The sequence below is a fragment of the Parasteatoda tepidariorum genome, chromosome 6 (genome assembly GCF_982258835.1).
Source record: "Parasteatoda tepidariorum strain Cologne lab strain chromosome 6, Ptep-v5.0, whole genome shotgun sequence".
In the NCBI taxonomy this organism is placed as follows: Eukaryota; Metazoa; Arthropoda; class Arachnida; order Araneae; family Theridiidae; genus Parasteatoda; species Parasteatoda tepidariorum.
In genome coordinates this window covers 113,992,145-114,015,309 of record NC_141760.1, presented here as the reverse complement: position 1 = coordinate 114,015,309, position 23,165 = coordinate 113,992,145, and positions in this window count along the sequence as shown.

Sequence of the window (23,165 nt, the reverse complement as noted above, 5' to 3'; positions counted from 1 at the left end):
TTAGTACGGTGTTGAGTTCCGCACACCAATGCAAAAACAGCGGAACAACTCTTACACCGCATGTATATGCTCGTTATTTCATAATAACATTGACGAATCCTGTCCTACCAAACACATCATTTTCAAAAGTTTCACCATTCTTAATACACAAAGCTCTTCTCTCCGCACTGGGAGAAGTAGCCTCTGTGAAAAAACTACGTTCTGGCGACCTCTTAGTGAAGACGACATCTGAAAAACAAGCCACTGCGCTATCTAATTCTACAGCTATCTGTTCCTTTCAGATAACTGTCACCCCACACAAATCGTTGAATACCTGTCGTGGAGTAATCTCCCAATCAGAATTCATAGAAGACGAAGAAAATACAATCTTAGAAAACCTGCAAGACCAGCATGTTGTCGAGGTCCGTAGGATTAAGATTCGAAGGAATGGACAACTCATTCCAACGAAACATCTTATCCTTACGTTTGCCTCCCCAACGTTACCATCTGCTGTTAAACTTGCATGGTATAATTGCCCAGTTAGACCCTATATCCCAAGTCCTTTGAGGTGCTTTCAGTGCCAAAGGTTTGGGCATTCAAAAGCATCTTGCCGTGGTACACCTGTTTGTGCTCGCTGCTCTACTCCAGGCCATTCAGACACTTCTTGTGAGTTACAACCCCTTTGTATTAACTGCAAGGGAGCTCATGAAGCTTACTCAAGGAGTTGTCCTAGATGGTCAGAGGAGAAAGAAATTCAATCAGTTAAAGTAATGCAGAACCTAACCTTTAGTGAAGCCCGTCGAATCGTTACCACCCGTACACCCCGTCCGGGCGTTTCGTATTCTACGGTTACTAAGACTTCATATTGTACTATAGGTACTCAAACTGATTCCCCGGCGCAAACATCTTCTAAAAATAAGCAGATTAAACCACCAACTCCAAAACCTAACTTTAACTTTACCGCAGCATCAACATCTAATAGGACCACCTCACCTCCCCCTAGTAAAACATCTAAAATAGACAATTCCGAAAAGGCCCGACCTTTTCCAAAACAAATACCCTTAAAAAAATTACCCCCAAGTCAAAAGCCTGGCTATTCCAGGAAGAAAAAAGATGCAAAGTACATTCAACTTGCCAATCAATCCACTTCTTCTGCTTTACAGAAGATGGATTGTGAGGTAGAATTGTCTTTGCATCCTTCTGACGACGAATGCCTACTCGACTGACCACTTAATAATGACGTTACCTTTAAATCATCCTTTTATACTTCATAATGTCTATATTTTTCATATCATGGAACTGTCGCGGTTTGCGAAATAAAGTCTCTGATGTCAAGGACATTATTTCAAAATATCAACCTGCATGCATTGCCTTGCAGGAGACACATTTCACGTCATCAAATACTTTTAAACTGCGCAACTATTCTTGCTATCGGCAGGATTTTAATGATGGAAATCAGCCGCATGGCGGCGTAGCAATTTTAACTTCATCAGCTTTTCCATCAACTCACCTTTCATTATCAACCTCATTACAAGCTACCGTAGTTCAAATTCACATCAATGTTCTCATTACAGTCTGCTCTGTTTATTTACCTCCTCATGCATCCATTTCTCAAACAGATTTGAACTCACTGATAGTTCAATTACCTTCGCCTTTTATTTTGCTCGGAGATTTTAATGGTCATAGTGAATTGTGGGGTAGTTCCACCCCCAATGATCGGGGGCGTAAAATTGAACAACTCATCCACGACCATAATCTCTGTTTGCTAAATAAAGACGAAGAAACTTACTTTCATTCACCTACTCGAACCTTTCACTCCATTGATCTAGCATTATGTTCATCCGCTATCTTACCTTTTATAAACTTTTCTGTGAGTGATAATCTTCACAACAGTGATCATTTTCCTCTCATTGTTTCATATTTTACTTCTGTTCCCATGAGTCCACGACCATCAACTTTCATATTTCATCGCGCTAACTGGCCTCTATTTACAATGCTTGCTCAAATTACGGAGGATATGATAACTAGCAATACTATAGGTGCTGCTATTAATAATATAACATCTGTAATTCTACAAGCAGCAGAAGAAAGTATTCCTAAGTCGTCAAGTTCGCTTCCTCGCCACCGCAAGCCGTGGTGGAATAAGGAATGCGCAGCTGCCTACAAAGAGCAGAGACGCTTGTGGAACATCTTCCGCCGTTATCCTAATACTGTTAACCTTTTGGCCTTTAAACGGGCAAAAGCTATGGCACGAAAGATCAGACGCAAAAGTCAAAGAGAATCTTGGTCCCGCTATGTCTCGTTCATAACATCTTCAACATCTTCCAGACAAGTCTGGTCGAGAGTTAAGAGAGCTAATGGCATATATCGCGAATTTCGACTTCCGATATTTAAGAAAAGCGATACCATGTATTCTTCTCCTACAGACGTTTGTAATATGCTTGGTGATGCATTTGCTGCTGTCTCCTGTCCAGAGAGTTACAGCCCAGCATTTCAACGCCATAAGCAGACCGTCGAAAGGAATAATATAAACTTTGCATCGCGTCGTCTCTGCCAATATAACAGTGATTTTAGCTTTGCCGAATTACTGAGAGCCCTACATCGAAGTAAAAACACAAGCCCTGGTTTTGATGGTATTACATATCAAATGCTCCGCCACTTAGATGGGACGTCTTTGTCAAATGTCCTTGTTCTATTCAACAGAATATGGAAGGAACAAACGTACCCATCTGTCTGGCGTGAAGCAATTGTAATACCTATTCTAAAACCAGGTAAAGACGCTAACGATCCAGTCAACTATCGTCCGATAGCCTTGACCAGCTGCCTTGGTAAAACATTTGAGCGGATGGTTAACTCTCGACTTGTGTATTACATCGAAAAAAAGCGTGTCATACCAGATTTTCAAAGTGGCTTCCGTAAGGGCCGGTCAACATTAGACAATATTATTGAACTGGAATCCAGAATTCGTAACGCCTTTGTCCGGCGGAACCATCTCGTCTCTGTATTTTTTGATATTGAGAAAGCATATGATCGGACTTGGCGTTATGGAATTCTCCAGACGCTGTTTGACATTGGACTCCGGGGTCATTTGCCAATTTTCATCAAAAATTTCTTGCTAAAGCGCTATTTTCGAGTTAAACTAGGATCTACATTATCTGATCTTTACGCTCAAGCGGAAGGCGTCCCACAAGGCAGCGTTTTAAGTGTCACATTATTCATCCTGCATATTTCACCAGTTTTAAACTTCTTGCCCCCTACTGTCTCTGGCTCTCTCTATGTCGATGATCTACACATCTCGTGCTCAGGATCCGACATGAGAGTCATCGAGCGACAACTGCAATTAGCTGTGAACAAGATCTTAGACTGGTGTGATCAGAATGGTCACACTCTTTCGCCATCTAAAAGTTGCTGTATCCATTTCTGCCGAAAACGCTCGCTTCATAATGACCCTGATATCTCCATTCGAAACATTAATATACCAGTTGTACCACACACGAAGTTTTTAGGTGTCACTTTCGACAATAAGCTAACTTTCATACCTCATATAAGGCAGTTACGAAAACAATGCGAACGGAAACTGAATATGTTGCGTGTACTGTCTAATACATTTTGGGGAGCGGATCGGTTAGCCCTGCTACGCATATATCAAGCACTCATACTATCGCGAATTGACTATGCATGTGCAGTTTATGGCTCTGCAACCACCTCCAATCTACGTATCTTAGATACTGTACACCATTCAGCTCTTCGCATTTGTTCGGGAGCTTTTCGTACATCCCCTGTTGAAAGTTTATACGTTGTCTGCAATCAAATACCATTAGATCTACGTCGCATGAAGCTATCTCTCAGTTATTATTTTCGTATCATGTCCTCTAGATATCATCCACTAAAGCATTATGTAATTTCATCAAGCTTGGAGAGATTATATGCAGCTAGATCTTCTCACGTCCGTCCATTTCATGCTCGCATGCGTTTACTCATTCAAACTTTTGACATTTGCAAATCACCATCGCAATCAGTGGATCATCTTCTCATACCTCCATGGAACATTATACCATATCAATTTTATTCCCCTTTTATGATGTATAATAAATCTAATGTTGCACCCATTATCTTCCAGCAACTATTCATTTCTCATCGTCATCAATATTCAGAGTATGTACCTGTGTTTACTGACGGATCAAAATCTGCGGGTTATGTGGGCTGTGGCGTCATTATAGCTGATGATACCTATAGCTACAGAATCCCAAGTATTTGCTCCGTCTTTACTGCTGAAGCTGCTGCCATTCTCTTGGCACTGCGGCTGATTTCCACTCGCTCTACAAGGAAATATTGCATATACTCCGACAGTATGAGTGTTTTGAGGCAGTTGGAAAATTTTAACAGTGACACTCACCCGATTTTATGTTTTATTAATCACTTGTTGATAACCCTCCACAAAAATAGATTTCATATTTTACTCTGTTGGATACCGAGTCACGTCGGTATACCTGGGAACGACTTAGCTGATTCGGCTGCACGATCTGCTACCTCTGTCTTAACTCTATCTATACCTTTCTCGGACACAAAAACTTATATTCGACAGTTCATCACATCTGTTTGGCAACAACAATGGGATCTAAAGATTTATAACAAGTTGCACTCAATAAAAACAGATTTTAACCCTTATCCTGTATTGAGTCTGCGACATGCAGATGTAAAGTTAAATCGTCTCCGAATCGGCCACACTCGGCTGACACACTTACATTTGTTATTTGGGGAACCTCCACCCCAATGCAACACCTGTAAAGTTTTACTAACTATTCACCATATCTTAATCATCTGCCCTTGTTTTAACCGTCATCGACTAACCTTTTTTGGTAGTTCTATTTTAACTCTGCAGGATTTGTTAGGTGACTCCCATCATCCTAACATTTTTGCGTTCCTAAGCGCGATTGGTCTTTTATCTTGTATATAACTGTTTTATCCTTTTTATCTACTTTTACTCACTTTTGAAATACCTCTGTCACGTTGTATCTAGTTTTATTAATTCCGTGTGACTTTTGATGAGGAAAATTTGTATTATACATTTACCTTATTTTAAAACCGTTTGTTTGGCGCAGCATGTCCTTTTTTGGACTTTGTGCCATTAAACCCTACATTCAATCAATCAACCTTAAGTCTTCTGTTTAGCAAACCGGGAGAGGGTACTTGAAGCTATGTTGAAGCGCGATCCTCGTATAAGCGTGGTCCAACGGCTAGGACCATGTGCTAGCGATTTAAGCATGGAGCGAGGGGGCGGTGGTTCAAACCCCAGCTGTGGTCAATTTGTAATTTTTTTTATTTTTTTCTTATTTTGTTTATTTTGCATTATATTATTTATTTAATGTGTCTTTCGATACATTAAAGGATCCTATAAGGAAAAAAAAAGTTTATTCGGGAAAATTCAAATAATGCTTAAAAACTGGTTAAATCCCGGAAAATTAGTTTATTTTTATTATATTATTTTTTTAAACTCCTTTTACAATGCTTTCATGATAGTTTAACAGGTGAAATATGTTGTTCTAAGTATAAAATCAAGGGTGTCTGTTTGTGAAAGAAGGCATAATGTAATAAAAAATAAAAAAATATAAAATAGCGGGAAAAAGGATCAAATTTCAAGCCAACCTACTTCCCTTTAATATTAAGTTATAATTTTCAAACTCGGACTGAATATAGGCCTGTATGTGCCGGACCCCTTTACCAAAGCAAAATTTTATAACCCAATTAGGGGGGCCGCAATGGCCCCTTAAGTCTTCTGTTTAGCAAACCGGGAGAGGGTACTTGAAGCTATGTTGAAGCGCGATCCTCGTATAAGCGTGGTCCAACGGCTAGGACCATGTGGTAGCGATTTAAGCATGGAGCGAGGGGGCGGTGGTTCAAACCCCAGCTGTGGTCAATTTTTAATTTTTTTTATTTTTTTCTTATTTTGTTTATTTTGCATTATATTATTTATTTAATGTGTCTTTCGATACATTAAAGGATCCTATAAGGAAAAAAAAAGTTTAATCGGGAAATTTCAAATAATGCTTAAAAACTGGTTAAATCCCGGAAAATTAGTTTATTTTTATTATATTATTTTTTTAAACTCCTTTTACAATGCTTTCATGATAGTTTAACAGGTGAAATATGTTGTTCTAAGTATAAAATCAAGGGTGTCTGTTTGTGAAAGAAGGCATAATGTAATAAAAAATAAAAAAATATAAAATGGCGGGAAAAAGGATCAAATTTCAAGCCAACCTACTTCCCTTTAATATTAAGTTATAATTTTCAAACTCGGACTGAATATAGGCCTGTATGTGCCGGACCCCTTTACCAAAGCAAAATTTTTTAACCCAATTAGGGGGGCCGCAATGGCCCCTTAAGTCTTCTGTTTAGCAAACCGGGAGAGGGTACTTGAAGCTATGTTGAAGCGCGATCCTCGTATAAGCGTGGTCCAACGGCTAGGACCATGTGCTAGCGATTTAAGCATGGAGCGAGGGGCCGGTGGTTCAAACCCCAGCTGTGGTCAATTTTCAATTTTTTTTATTTTTTTCTTATTTTGTTTATTTTGCATTATATTATTTATTTAATGTGTCTTTCGATACATTAAAGGATCCTATAAGGAAAAAAAAAGTTTATTCGGGAAATTTCAAATAATGCTTAAAAACTGGTTAAATCCCGGAAAATTAGTTTATTTTTATTATATTATTTTTTTAAACTCCTTTTACAATGCTTTCATGATAGTTTAACAGGTGAAATATGTTGTTCTAAGTATAAAATCAAGGGTGTCTGTTTGTGAAAGAAAGCATAATGTAATAAAAAATAAAAAAATATAAAATGGCGGGAAAAAGGATCAAATTTCATGCCAACCTACTTCCCTTTAATATTAAGTTATAATTTTCAAACTCGGACTGAATATAGGCCTGTATGTGCCGGACCCCTTTACCAAAGCAAAATTTTATAACCCAATTAGGGGGGCCGCATTGGCCCCTTAAGTCTTCTGTTTAGCAAACCGGGAGAGGGTACTTGAAGCTATGTTGAAGCGCGATCCTCGTATAAGCGTGGTCCAACGGCTAGGACCATGTGCTAGCGATTTAAGCATGGAGCGAGCTGGCGGTGGTTCAAACCCCAGCTGTGGTCAATTTTTAATTTTTTTTATTTTTTTCTTATTTTGTTTATTTTGCATTATATTATTTATTTAATGTGTCTTTCGATACATTAAAGGATCCTATAAGGAAAAAAAAAGTTTATTCGGGAAATTTCAAATAATGCTTAAAAGCTGGTTAAATCCCGGAAAATTAGTTTATTTTTATTATATTATTTTCTTAAACTCCTTTTACAATGCTTTCATGATAGTTTAACAGGTGAAATATGTTGTTCTAAGTATAAAATCAAGGGTGTCTGTTTGTGAAAGAAAGCGTAATGTTATAAAAAATAAAAAAATATAAAATGGCGGGAAAAGGGATCAAATTTCAAGCCAACCTAATTCCCTTTAATATTAAGTTATAATTTTCAAACTCGGACTGAATATAGGCCTGTATGTGCCGGACCCCTTTACCAAAGCAAACTTTTATAACCCAATTAGGGGGGCCGCAATGGCCCCTTAAGTCTTCTGTTTAGCAAACCGGGAGAGGGTACTTGAAGCTATGTTGAAGCGCGATCCTCGTATAAGCGTGGTCCAACGGCTAGGACCATGTGCTAGCGATTTAAGCATGGAGCGAGGGGGCGGTGGTTCAAACCCCAGCTGTGGTCAATTTTTAATTTTTTTTATTTTTTTCTTATTTTGTTTATTTTGCATTATATTATTTATTTAATGTGTCTTTCGATACATTAAAGGATCCTATAAGGAAAAAAAAAGTTTATTCGGGAAATTTCAAATAATGCTTAAAAACTGGTTAAATCCCGGAAAATTAGTTTATTTTTATTATATTATTTTTTTAAACTCCTTTTACAATGCTTTCATGATAGTTTAACAGGTGAAATATGTTGTTCTAAGTATAAAATCAAGGGTGTCTGTTTGTGAAAGAAAGCATAATGTAATAAAAAATAAAAAAATATAAAATGGCGGGAAAAAGGATCAAATTTCATGCCAACCTACTTCCCTTTAATATTAAGTTATAATTTTCAAACTCGGACTGAATATAGGCCTGTATGTGCCGGACCCCTTTACCAAAGCAAAATTTTATAACCCAATTAGGGGGGCCGCAATGGCCCCTTAAGTTTTCTGTTTAGCAAACCGGGAGAGGGTACTTGAAGCTATGTTGAAGCGCGATCCTCGTATAAGCGTGGTCCAACGGCTAGGACCATGTGCTAGCGATTTAAGCATGGAGCGAGCTGGCGGTGGTTCAAACCCCAGCTGTGGTCAATTTTTAATTTTTTTTATTTTTTTCTTATTTTGTTTATTTTGCATTATATTATTTATTTAATGTGTCTTTCGATACATTAAAGGATCCTATAAGGAAAAAAAAAGTTTATTCGGGTAATTTCAAATAATGCTTAAAAGCTGGTTAAATCCCGGAAAATTAGTTTATTTTTATTATATTATTTTCTTAAACTCCTTTTACAATGCTTTCATGATAGTTTAACAGGTTAAATATGTTGTTCTAAGTATAAAATCAAGGGTGTCTGTTTGTGAAAGAAAGCATAATGTTATAAAAAATAAAAAAATATAAAATGGCGGGAAAAGGGATCAAATTTCAAGCCAACCTAATTCCCTTTAATATTAAGTTATAATTTTCAAACTCGGACTGAATATATGCCTGTATGTGCCGGACCCCTTTACCAAAGCAAACTTTTATAACCCAATTAGGGGGGCCGCAATGGCCCCTTAAGTCTTCTGTTTAGCAAACCGGGAGAGGGTACTTGAAGCTATGTTGAAGCGCGATCCTCGTATAAGCGTGGTCCAACGGCTAGGACCATGTGCTAGCGATTTCAGCATGCAGCGAGGGGGCGGTGGTTCAAACCCCAGCTGTGGTCAATTTTTAATTTTTTTTATTTTTTTCTTATTTTGCTTATTTTGCATTATATTATTTATTTAATGTGTCTTTCGATACATTAAAGGATCCTATAAGGAAAAAAAAAGTTTATTCGGGAAATTTCAAATAATGCTTAAAAGCTGGTTAAATCCCGGAAAATTAGTTTATTTTTATTATATTATTTTTTTAAACTCCTTTTACAATGCTTTCATGATAGTTTAACAGGTGAAATATGTTGTTCTAAGTATAAAATCAAGGGTGTCTGTTTGTGAAAGAAAGCATAATGTAATAAAAAATAAAAAAATATAAAATGGCGGGAAAAAGGATCAAATTTCAAGCCAACCTACTTCCCTTTAATATTAAGTTATAATTTTCAAACTCGGACTGAATATAGGCCTATATGTGCCGGACCCCTTTACCAAAGCAAAATTTTATAACCCAATTAGGGGGGCCGCAATGGCCCCTTAAGTCTTCTGTTTAGCAAACCGGGAGAGGGTACTTGAAGCTATGTTGAAGCGCGATCCTCGTATAAGCGTGGTCCAACGGCTAGGACCATGTGCTAGCGATTTAAGCATGGAGCGAGAGGCGGTGGTTCAAACCCCAGCTGTGGTCAATTTTTAATTTTTTTTATTTTTTTCTTATTTTGTTTATTTTGCATTATACTATTTATTTAATGTGTCTTTCGATACATTAAAGGATCCTATAAGGAAAAAAAAAGTTTATTCGGGAAATTTCAAATAATGCTTAAAAGCTGGTTAAATCCCGGAAAATTAGTTTATTTTTATTATATTATTTTTTTAAACTCCTTTTACAATGCTTTCATGATAGTTTAACAGGTGAAATATGTTGTTCTAAGTATAAAATCAAGGGTGTCTGTTTGTGAAAGAAAGCTTAATGTAATAAAAAATAAAAAAATATAAAATGGCGGGAAAAAGGATCAAATTTCAAGCCAACCTAATTCCCTTTAATATTAAGTTATAATTTTCAAACTCGGACTGAATATAGGCCTGTATGTGCCGGACCCCTTTACCAAAGCAAAATTTTATAACCCAATTAGGGGGGCCGCAATGGCCCCTTAAGTCTTCAGTTTAGCAAACCGGGAGAGGGAACTTGAAGCTATGTTGAAGCGCGATCCTCGTATAAGCGTGGTCCAACGGCTAGGACCATGTGCTAGCGATTTAAGCATGGAGCGAGGGGGCGGTGCTTCAAACCCCAGCTGTGGTCAATTTTTAATTTTTTTTATTTTTTTCTTATTTTGTTTATTTTGCATTATATTATTTATTTAATGTGTCTTTCGATACATTAAAGGATCCTATAAGGAAAAAAAAAGTTTATTCGGGAAATTTCAAATAATGCTTAAAAGCTGGTTAAATCCCGGAAAATTAGTTTATTTTTATTATATTATTTTTTTAAACTCCTTTTACAATGCTTTCATGATAGTTTAACAGGTGAAATATGTTATTCTAAGTATAAAATCAAGGGTGTCTGTTTGTGAAAGAAAGCATAATGTAATAAAAAATAAAAAAATATAAAATGGCGGGAAAAAGGATCAAATTTCAAGCCAACCTACTTCCCTTTAATATTAAGTTATAATTTTCAAACTCGGACTGAATATAGGCCTATATGTGCCGGACCCCTTTACCAAAGCAAAATTTTATAACCCAATTAGGGGGGCCGCAATGGCCCCTTAAGTCTTCTGTTTAGCAAACCGGGAGAGGGTACTTGAAGCTATGTTGAAGCGCGATCCTCGTATAAGCGTGGTCCAACGGCTAGGACCATGTGCTAGCGATTTAAGCATGGAGCGAGAGGCGGTGGTTCAAACCCCAGCTGTGGTCAATTTTTAATTTTTTTTATTTTTTTCTTATTTTGTTTATTTTGCATTATACTATTTATTTAACGTGTCTTTCGATACATTAAAGGATCCTATAAGGAAAAAAAAAGTTTATTCGGGAAATTTCAAATAATGCTTAAAAGCTGGTTAAATCCCGGAAAATTAGTTTATTTTTATTATATTATTTTTTTAAACTCCTTTTACAATGCTTTCATGATAGTTTAACAGGTGAAATATGTTGTTCTAAGTATAAAATCAAGGGTGTCTGTTTGTGAAAGAAAGCATAATGTAATAAAAAATAAAAAAATATAAAATGGCGGGAAAAAGGATCAAATTTCAAGCCAACCTACTTCCCTTTAAGATTAAGTTATAATTTTCAAACTCGGACTGAATATAGGCCTGTATGTGCCGGACCCCTTTACCAAAGCAAAATTTTATAACCCAATTAGGGGGACGCAATGGCCCCTTAAGTCTTCTGTTTAGCAAACCGGGAGAGGGTACTTGAAGCTATGTTGAAGCGCGATCCTCGTATAAGCGTGGTCCAACGGCTAGGACCATGTGCTAGCGATTTAAGCATGGAGCGAGCGGGCGGTGGTTCAAACCCCAGCTGTGGTCAATTTTTAATTTTTTTTATTTTTTTCTTACTTTGTTTATTTTGCATTATATTATTTAATTAATGTGTCTTTCGATACATTAAAGGATCCTATAAGGAAAAAAAAAGTTTATTCGGGAAATTTCAAATAATGCTTAAAAGCTGGTTAAATCCCGGAAAATTAGTTTATTTTTATTATATTATTTTTTTAAACTCCTTTTACAATGCTTTCATGATAGTTTAACAGGTGAAATATGTTGTTCTAAGTATAAAATCAAGGGTGTCTGTTTGTGAAAGAAAGCATAATGTAATAAAAAATAAAAAAATATAAAATGGCGGGAAAAAGGATCAAATTTCAAGCCAACCTACTTCCCTTTAATATTAAGTTATAATTTTCAAACTCGGACTGAATATAGGCCTGTATGTGCCGGACCCCTTTACCAATTCAAAATTTTATAACCCAATTAGGGGGGCCGCAATGGCCCCTTAAGTCTTCTGTTTAGCAAACCGGGAGAGGGTACTTGAAGCTATGTTGAAGCGCGATCCTCGTATAAGCGTGGTTCAACGGCTAGGACCATGTGCTAGCGATTTAAGCATGGAGCGAGGGGGCGGTGGATCAAACCCCAGCTGTGGTCAATTTTTAATTTTTTTTATTTTTTTCTTATTTTGTTTATTTTGCATTATATTATTTATTTAATGTGTCTTTCGATACATTAAAGGATCCTATAAGGAAAAAAAAAAGTTTATTCGGGAAATTTCAAATAATGCTTAAAAGCTGGTTAAATCCCGGAAAATTAGTTTATTTTTATTATATTATTTTTTTAAACTCCTTTTACAATGCTTTCATGATAGTTTAACAGGTGAAATATGTTGTTCTAAGAATAAAATCAAGGGTGTCTGTTTGTGAAAGAAAGCATAACGTAATAAAAAATAAAAAAATATAAAATGGCGGGAAAAAGGATCAAATTTCAAGCCAACCTACTTCCCTTTAATATTAAGTTATAATTTTCAAACTCGGACTGAATATAGGCCTGTATGTGCCGGACCCCTTTACCAAAGCAAAATTTTATAACCCAATTAGGGGGGCCGCAATGGCCCCTTAAGTCATCTGTTTAGCAAACCGGGAGAGGGAACTTGAAGCTATGTTGAAGCGCGATCCTCGTATAAGCGTGGTCCAACGGCTAGGACCATGTGCTAGCGATTTAAGCATGGAGCGAGGGGGCGGTGGTTCAAACCCCAGCTGTGGTCAATTTTTAATTTTTTTTATTTTTTTCTTATTTTGTTTATTTTGCATTATATTATTTATTTAATGTGTCTTTCGATACATTAAAGGATCCTATAAGAAAAAAAAAGTTTATTCGGGAAATTTCAAATAATGCTTAAAAGCTGGTTAAATCCCGGAAAATTAGTTTATTTTTATTATATTATTTTTTTAAACTCCTTTTACAATGCTTTCATGATAGTTTAACAGGTGAAATATGTTGTTCAAAGTATAAAATCAAGGGTGTCTGTTTGTGAAAGAAAGCATAATGTAATAAAAAATAAAAAAATATAAAATGGCGGGAAAAAGGATCAAATTTCAAGCCAACCTACTTCCCTTTAATATTAAGTTATAATTTTCAAACTCGGACTGAATATAGGCCTGTATGTGCCGGACCCCTTTACCAAAGCAAAATTTTATAACCCAATTAGGGGGGCCGCAATGGCCCCTTAAGTCTTCTGTTTAGCAAACCGGGAGAGGGAACTTGAAGCTATGTTGAAGCGCGATCCTCGTATAAGCGTGGTCCAACGGCTAGGACCATGTGCTAGCGATTTAAGCATGGAGCGAGGGGGCGGTGGTTCAAACCCCAGCTGTGGTCAATTTTTAATTTTTTTTATTTTTTTCTTATTTTGTTTATTTTGCATTATATTATTTATTTAATGTGTCTTTCGATACATTAAAGGATCCTATAAGAAAAAAAAAAGTTTATTCGGGAAATTTCAAATAATGCTTAAAAGCTGGTTAAATCCCGGAAAATTAGTTTATTTTTAATTTATTATTTTTTTAAACTCCTTTTACAATGCTTTCATGATAGTTTAACAGGTGAAATATGTTGTTCTAAGTATAAAATCAAGGGTGTCTGTTTGTGAAAGAAAGCATAATGTAATAAAAAATAAAAAAATATAAATTGGCGGGAAAAAGGATCAAATTTCAAGCCAACCTACTTCCCTTTAATATTAAGTTATAATTTTCAAACTCGGACTGAATATAGGCCTGTATGTGCCGGACCCCTTTACCAAAGCAAAATTTTATAACCCAATTAGGGGGGCCGCAATGGCCCCTTAAGTCTTCTGTTTAGCAAACCGGGAGAGGGTACTTGAAGCTATGTTGAAGCGCGATCCTCGTATAAGCGTGGTCCAACGGCTAGGACCATGTGCTAGCGATTTAAGCATGGAGCGAGGGGGCGGTGGTTCAAACCCCAGCTGTGGTCAATTTTTAATTTTTTTTATTTTTTTCTTATTTTGTTTATTCTGCATTATATTATTTAATTAATGTGTCTTTCGATACATTAAAGGATCCTATAAGGAAAAAAAAAGTTTATTCGGGAAATTTCAAATAATGCTTAAAAGCTGGTTAAATCCCGGAAAATTAGTTTATTTTTATTATATTATTTTTTTAAACTCCTTTTACAATGCTTTCATGATAGCTTAACAGGTGAAATATGTTGTTCTAAGTATAAAATCAAGGGTGTCTGTTTGTGAAAGAAAGCATAATGTAATAAAAAATAAAAAAATATAAAATGGCGGGAAAAAGGATCAAATTTCAAGCCAACCTACTTCCCTTTAATATTAAGTTATAATTTTCAAACTCGGACTGAATATAGGCCTGTATGTGCCGGTCCCCTTTACCAATTCAAAATTTTATAACCCAATTAGGGGGGCCGCAATGGCCCCTTAAGTCTTCTGTTTAGCAAACCGGGAGAGGGTACTTGAAGCTATGTTGAAGCGCGATCCTCGTATAAGCGTGGTCCAACGGCTAGGACCATGTGCTAGCGATTTAAGCATGGAGCGAGGGGGCGGTGGTTCAAACCCCAGCTGTGGTCAATTTTTAATTTTTTTTATTTTTTTCTTATTTTGTTTATTTTGCATTATATTATTTATTTAATGTGTCTTTCGATACATTAAAGGATCCTATAAGGAAAAAAAAAGTTTATTCGGGAAATTTCAAATAATGCTTAAAAGCTGGTTAAATCCCGGAAAATTAGTTTATTTTTATTATATTATTTTTTTAAACTCCTTTTACAATGCTTTCATGATAGTTTAACAGGTGAAATATGTTGTTCTAAGTATAAAATCAAGGGTGTCTGTTTGTGAAAGAAAGCATAATGTAATAAAAAAAAAAAATATATAGAATGGCGGGAAAAAGGATCAAATTTCAAGCCAACCTACTTCCCTTTAATATTAAGTTATAATTTTCAAACTCGGACTGAATATAGGCCTGTATGTGCCGGACCCCTTTACCAAAGCAAAATTTTATAACCCAATTAGGGGGGCCGCAATGGCCCCTTAAGTCTTCTGTTTAGCAAACCGGGAGAGGGTACTTGAAGCTATGTTGAAGCGCGATCCTTGTATAAGCGTGGTTCAACGGCTAGGACCATGTGCTAGCGATTTAAGCATGGAGCGAGGGGGCGGTGGTTCAAACCCCAGCTGTGGTCAATTTTTAATTTTTTTTATTTTTTTCTTATTTTGTTTATTTTGCATTATATTATTTAATTAATGTGTCTTGCGATACATTAAAGGATCCTATAAGGAAAAAAAAAGTTTATTCGGGAAATTTCAAATAATGCTTAAAAGCTGGTTAAATCCCGGAAAATTAGTTTATTTTTATTATATTATTTTTTTAAACTCCTTTTACAATGCTTTCATGATAGTTTAACAGGTGAAATATGTTGTTCTAAGTATAAAATCAAGGGTGTCTGTTTGTGAAAGAAAGCATAATGCAATAAAAAATAAAAAAATATAAAATGGCGGGAAAAAGGATCAAATTTCAAGCCAACCTACTTCCCTTTAATATTAAGTTATAATTTTCAAACTCGGACTGAATATAGGCCTGTATGTGCCGGACCCCTTTACCAAAGCAAAATTTTATAACCCAATTAGGGGGGCCGCAATGGCCCCTTAAGTCTTCTGTTTAGCAAACCGGGAGAGGGTACTTGAAGCTATGTTGAAGCGCGATCCTCGTATAAGCGTGGTCCAACGGCTAGGACCATGTGCTAGCGATTTAAGCATGGAGCGAGGGGGCGGTGGTTCAAACCCCAGCTGTGGTCAATTTTTAATTTTTTTTTATTTTTTTCTTATTTTGTTTATTTTGCATTATATTATTTATTTAATGTGTCTTTCGATACATTGAAGGATCCTGTAAGGAAAAATAAAGTTTATTCGGGAAATTTCAAATAATGCTTAAAAACTGGTTAAATCCCGGAAAATTAGTTTATTTTTATTATATTATTTTTTTTAACTCCTTTTACAATGCTTTCATGATAGTTTAACAGGTGAAATATGTTGTTCTAAGTATAAAATCAAGGGTGTCTGTTTTTGAAAGAAAGCATAATGTAATAAAAAATAAAAAAATATAAAATGGCGGGAAAAAGGATCAAATTTCAAGCCAACCTACTTCCCTTTAATATTAAGTTATAATTTTCAAACTCGGACTGAATATAGGCCTGTATGTGCCGGACCCCTTTACCAAAGCAAAATTTTATAACCCAATTAGGGGGGCCGCAATGGCCCCTTAAGTCTTCTGTTAAGCAAACCGGGAGAGGGTACTTGAAGCTATGTTGAAGCGCAAACCTCGTATAAGCTCGGTCCAACGGCTAGGACCATGTGCTAGCGATTTAAGCATGGAGCGAGGGGGCGGTGGTTCAAACCCCAGCTGTGGTCAATTTTTAATTTTTTTTATTTTTTTCTTATTTTGTTTATTTTGCATTATATTATTTATTTAATGTGTCTTTCGATACATTAAAGGATCCTATAAGGAAAAAAAAAGTTTATTCTTGAAATTTCAAATAATGCTTAAAAGCTGGTTAAATCTCGGAAAATTAGTTTATTTTTATTATATTATTTTTTTAAACTCCTTTTACAATGCTTTCATGATAGTTTAACAGGTGAAATATGTTGTTCTAAGTATAAAATCAAGGGTGTCTGTTTGTGAAAGAAAGCATAATGTAATAAAAAATAAAAAAATATAAAATGGCGGGAAAAAGGATCAAATTTCAAGCCAACCTACTTCCCTTTAATATTAAGTTATAATTTTCAAACTCGGACTGAATATAGGCCTGTATGTGCCGGACCCCTTTACCAAAGCAAAATTTTATAACCCAATTAGGGGGGCCGCAATGGCCCCTTAAGTCTTCTGTTTAGCAAACCGGGAGAGGGTACTTGAAGCTATGTTGAAGCGCGATCCTCGTATAAGCGTGGTCCAACGGCTAGGACCATGTGCTAGCGATTTAAGCATTGAGCGAGGGGGCGGTGGTTCAAACCCCAGCTGTGGTCAATTTTTAATTTTTTTTATTTTTTTCTTATTTTGTTTATTTTGCATTATATTATTTAATTAATGTGTCTTTCGATACATTAAAGGATCCTATAAGGAAAAAAAAAGTTTATTCGGGAAATTTCAAATAATGCTTAAAAGCTGGTTAAATCCCGGAAAATTAGTTTATTTTTATTATATTATTTTTTTAAACTCCTTTTACAATGCTTTCATGATAGCTTAACAGGTGAAATATGTTGTTCTAAGTATAAAATCAAGGGTGTCTGTTTGTGAAAGAAAGGATAATGTAATAAAAAATAAAAAAATATAAAATGGCGGGAAAAAGGATCAAATTTCAAGTCAACCTACTTCCCTTTAATATTAAGTTATAATTTTCAAACTCGGACTGAATATAGGCCTGTATGTGCCGGTCCCCTTTACCAATTCAAAATTTTATAACCCAATTAGGGGGGCCGCAATGGCCCCTTAAGTCTTCTGTTTAGCAAACCGGGAGAGGGTACTTGAAGCTATGTTGAAGCGCGATCCTCGTATAAGCGTGGTCCAACGGCTAGGACCATGTGCTAGCGATTTAAGCATGGAGCGAGGGGGCGGTGGTTCAAACCCCAGCTGGGGTCAATTTTTAATTTTTTTTATTTTTTTCTTATTTTGTTTATTTTGCATTATATTATTTATTTAATGTGTCTTTCGATACATTAAAGGATCCTATAAGGAAAAAAAAAGTTTATTCGGGAAATTTCAAATAATGCTTAAAAGCTGGTTAAATCCCGGAAAATTAGTTTATTTTTATTATATTATTTTTTTAAACTCCTTTTACAATGCTTTCATGATAGTTTAACAGGTGAAATATGTTGTTCTAAGTATAAAATCAAGGGTGTCTGTTTGTGAAAGAAAGCATAATGTAATAAAAAATAAAAAAATATAAAATGGCGGGAAAAAGGATCAAATTTCAAGCCAACCTACTTCCCTTTAATATTAAGTTATAATTTTCAAACTCGGACTGAATATAGGCCTGTATGTGCCGGACCCCTTTACCAAAGCAAAATTTTATAACCCAATTAGGGGGGCCGCAATGGCCCCTTAAGTCTTCTGTTTAGCAAACCGGGAGAGGGAACTTGAAGCTATGTTGAAGCGCGATCCTCGTATAAGCGTGGTCCAACGGCTAGGACCATGTGCTAGCGATTTAAGCATGGAGCGAGGGGGCGGTGGTTCAAACCCCAGCTGTGGTCAATTTTTAATTTTTTTTATTTTTTTCTTATTTTGTTTATTTTGCATTATATTATTTATTTAATGTGTCTTTCGATACATTAAAGGATCCTATAAGGAAAAAAAAAGTTTATTCGGGAAATTTCAAATAATGCTTGAAAGCTGGTTAAATCCCGGAAAATTAGTTTATTTTTATTATATTATTTTTTTAAACTCCTTTTACAATGCTTTCATGATAGTTTAACAGGTGAAATATGTTGTTCTAAGTATAAAATCAAGGGTGTCTGTTTGTGAAAGAAAGCATAATGTAATAAAAAAAAAATATATAAAATGGCGGGAAAAAGGATCAAATTTCAAGCCAACCTACTTCCCTTTAATATTAAGTTATAATTTTCAAACTCGGACTGAATATAGGCCTGAATGTGCCTGACCCCTTTACCAAAGCAAAATTTTATATCCCAATTAGGGGGGCCGCAATGGCCCCTTAAGTCTTCTGTTTAGCAAACCGGGAGAGGGTGCTTGAAGCTATGTTGAAGCGCGATCCTTGTATAAGCGTGGTTCAACGGCTAGGACCATGTGCTAGCGATTTAAGCATGGAGAGAGGGGGCGGTGGTTCAAACCCCAGCTGTGGTCAATTTTTAATTTTTTTTATTTTTTTCTTATTTTGTTTATTTTGCATTATATTATTTAATTAATGTGTCTTGCGATACATTAAAGGATCCTATAAGGAAAAAAAAAGTTTATTCGGGAAATTTCAAATAATGCTTAAAAGCTGGTTAAATCCCGGAAAATTAGTTTATTTTTATTATATTATTTTTTTAAACTCCTTTTACAATGCTTTCATGATAGTTTAACAGGTGAAATATGTTGTTCTAAGTATAAAATCAAGGGTGTCTGTTTGTGAAAGAAAGCATAATGCAATAAAAAATAAAAAAATATAAAATGGCGGGAAAAAGGATCAAATTTCAAGCCAACCTACTTCCCTTTAATATTAAGTTATAATTTTCAAACTCGGACTGAATATAGGCCTGTATGTGCCGGACCCCTTTACCAAAGCAAAATTTTATAACCCAATTAGGGGGGCCGCAATGGCCCCTTAAGTCTTCTGTTTAGCAAACCGGGAGAGGGTACTTGAAGCTATGTTGAAGCGCAAACCTCGTATAAGCTCGGTCCAACGGCTAGGACCATGTGCTAGCGATTTAAGCATGGAGCGAGGGGGCGGTGGTTCAAACCCCAGCTGTGGTCAATTTTTAATTTTTTTTATTTTTTTCTTATTTTGTTTATTTTGCATTATATTATTTATTTAATGTGTCTTTCGATACATTAAAGGATCCTATAAGGAAAAAAAAAGTTTATTCTTGAAATTTCAAATAATGCTTAAAAGCTGGTTAAATCCCGGAAAATTAGTTTATTTTTATTATATTATTTTTTTAAACTCCTTTTACAATGCTTTCATGATAGTTTAACAGGTGAAATATGTTGTTCTAAGTATAAAATCAAGGGTGTCTGTTTGTGAAAGAAAGCATAATGTAATAAAAAATAAAAAAATATAAAATGGCGGGAAAAAGGATCAAATTTCAAGCCAACCTACTTCCCTTTAATATTAAGTTATAATTTTCAAACTCGGACTGAATATAGGCCTGTATGTGCCGGACCCCTTTACCAAAGCAAAATTTTATAACCCAATTAGGGGGGCCGCAATGGCCCCTTAAGTCTTCTGTTTAGCAAACCGGGAGAGGGTACTTGAAGCTATGTTGAAGCGCGATCCTCGTATAAGCGTGGTCCAACGGCTAGGACCATGTGCTAGCGATTTAAGCATGGAGCGAGGGGGCGGTGGTTCAAACCCCAGCTGTGGTCAATTTTTAATTTTTTTTATTTTTTTCTTATTTTGTTTATTTTGCATTATATTATTTATTTAATGTGTCTTTCGATACATTAAAGGATCCTATAAGGAAAAAAAAAGTTTATTCGGGAAATTTCAAATAATGCTTAAAAGGTGGTTAAATCCCGGAAAATTAGTTTATTTTTATTATATTATTTTTTTAAACTCCTTTTACAATGCTTTCATGATAGTTTAACAGGTGAAATATGTTGTTCTAAGTATAAAATCAAGGGTGTCAGTTTGTGAAAGAAAGCATAATGTAATAAAAAATAAAAAAATATAAAATGGCGGGAAAAAGGATCAAATTTCAAGCCAACCTACTTCCCTTTAATATTAAGTTATAATTTTCAAACTTGGACTGAATATAGGCCTGTATGTGCCGGACCCCTTTGCCAAAGCAAAATTTTATAACCCAATTAGGGGGGCCGCTATGGCCCCTTAAGTCTTCTGTTTAGCAAACCGGGAGAGGGTACTTGAAGCTATGTTGAAGCGCGATTCTCGTATAAGCGTGGTCCAACGGCTAGGACCATGTGCTAGCAATTTAAGCATGGAGCGAGGGGGCGGTGGTTCAAACCCCAGCTGTGGTCAATTTTTAATTTTTTTTATTTTTTTCTTATTTTGTTTATTTTGCATTATATTATTTATTTAATGTGTCTTTCGATACATTAAAGGATCCTATAAGGAAAAAAAAAGTTTATTCGGGAAATTTTAAATAATGCTTAAAAACTGGTTAAATCCCGGAAAATTAGTTTATTTTTACTATATTATTTTTTTAAACTCCTTTTACAATGCTTTCATGATAGTTTAACAGGTGAAATATGTTGTTCTAAGTATGAAATCAAGGGTGTCTGTTTGTGAAAGAAAGCATAATGTAATAAAAAATAAAAAAATATAAAATGGCGGGAAAAAGGATCAAATTTCAAGCCAACCTACTTCCCTTTAATATTAAGTTATAATTTTCAAACTCGGACTGAATATAGGCCTGTATGTGCCGGACCCCTTTACCAAAGCAAAATTTTATAACCCAATTAGGGGGGCCGCAATGGCCCCTTAAGTCTTCTGTTTAGCAAACCGGGAGAGGGTACTTGAAGCTATGTTGAAGCGCGATTCTCGTATAAGCGTGGTCCAACGGCTAGGACCATGTGCTAGCAATTTAAGCATGGAGCGAGGGGGCGGTGGTTCAAACCCCAGCTGTGGTCAATTTTTAATTTTTTTTATTTTTTTCTTATTTTGTTTATTTTGCATTATATTATTTATTTAATGTGTCTTTCGATACATTAAAGGATCCTATAAGGAAAAAAAAAGTTTATTCGGGAAATTTTAAATAATGCTTAAAAACTGGTTAAATCCCGGAAAATTAGTTTATTTTTACTATATTATTTTTTTAAACTCCTTTTACAATGCTTTCATGATAGTTTAACAGGTGAAATATGTTGTTCTAAGTATGAAATCAAGGGTGTCTGTTTGTGAAAGAAAGCATAATGTAATAAAAAATAAAAAAATATAAAATGGCGGGAAAAAGGATCAAATTTCAAGCCAACCTACTTCCCTTTAATATTAAGTTATAATTTTCAAACTCGGACTGAATATAGGCCTGTATGTGCCGGACCCCTTTACCAAAGCAAAATTTTATAACCCAATTAGGGGGGCCGCAATGGCCCCTTAAGTCTTCTGTTTAGCAAACCGGGAGAGGGTACTTGAAGCTATGTTGAAGCGCGATCCTCGTATAAGCGTGGTCCAACGGCTAGGACCATGTGCTAGCGATTTAAGCATGGAGCGAGGGGGCGGTGGTTCAAACCCCAGCTGTGGTCAATTTTTAATTTTTTTTTAATTTTTTTCTTATTTTGTTTATTTTGCATTTTATTATTTATTTAATGTGTCTTTCGATACATTAAAGGATCCTATAAGGAAAAAAAAAGTTTATTCGGGAAATTTCAAATAATGCTTAAAAGCTGGTTAAATCCCGGAAAATTAGTTTATTTTTATTATATTATTTTTTTAAACTCCTTTTACAATGCTTTCATGATAGTCTAACAGGTGAAATATGTTGTTCTAAGTATAAAATCAAGGGTGTCTGTTTGTGAAAGAAAGCATAATGTAATAAAAAATAAAAAAATATAAAATGGCGGGAAAAAGGATCAAATTTCAAGCCAACCTACTTCCCTTTAATATTAAGTTATAATTTTCAAACTCGGACTGAATATAGGCCTGTATGTGCCGGACCCCTCTACCAAAGACAAATTTTATAACCCAATTAGGGGGGCCGCAATGGCCCCTTAAGTCTTCTGTTTAGCAAACCGGGAGAGGGTACTTGAAGCTATGTTGAAGCGCGATCCTCGTATAAGCGTGGTCCAACGGCTAGGACCATGTGCTAGCGATTTAAGCATGGAGCGAGGGGGCGGTGGTTCAAACCCCAGCTGTGGTCAATTTTTAATTTTTTTTATTTTTTTCTTATTTTGTTTATTTTGCATTATATTATTTATTTAATGTGTCTTTCGATACATTAAAGGATCCTATAAGGAAAAAAAAAGTTTATTCTTGAAATTTCAAATAATGCTTAAAAGCTGGTTAAATCCCGGAAAATTAGTTTATTTTTATTATATTATTTTTTTAAACTCCTTTTACAATGCTTTCATGATAGTTTAACAGGTGAAATATGTTTTTCTAAGTATAAAATCAAGGGTGTCTGTTTGTGAAAGAAAGCATAATGTAATAAAAAATAAAAAAATATAAAATGGCGGGAAAAAGGATCAAATTTCAAGCCAACCTACTTCCCTTTAATATTAAGTTATAATTTTCAAACTCGGACTGAATATAGGCCTGTATGTGCCGGACCCCTTTACCAAAGCAAAATTTTATAACCCAATTAGGGGGGCCGCAATGGCCCCTTAAGTCTTCTGTTTAGCAAACCGGGAGAGGGTACTTGAAGCTATGTTGAAGCGCGATCCTCGTATAAGCGTGGTCCAACGGCTAGGACCATGTGCTAGCGATTTAAGCATGGAGCGAGGGGGCGGTGGTTCAAACCCCAGCTGTGGTCAATTTTTAATTTTTTTTATTTTTTTCTTATTTTGTTTATTTTGCATTATATTATTTATTTAATGTGTCTTTCGATACATTAAAGGATCCTATAAGGAAAAAAAAAGTTTATTCGGGAAATTTCAAATAATGCTTAA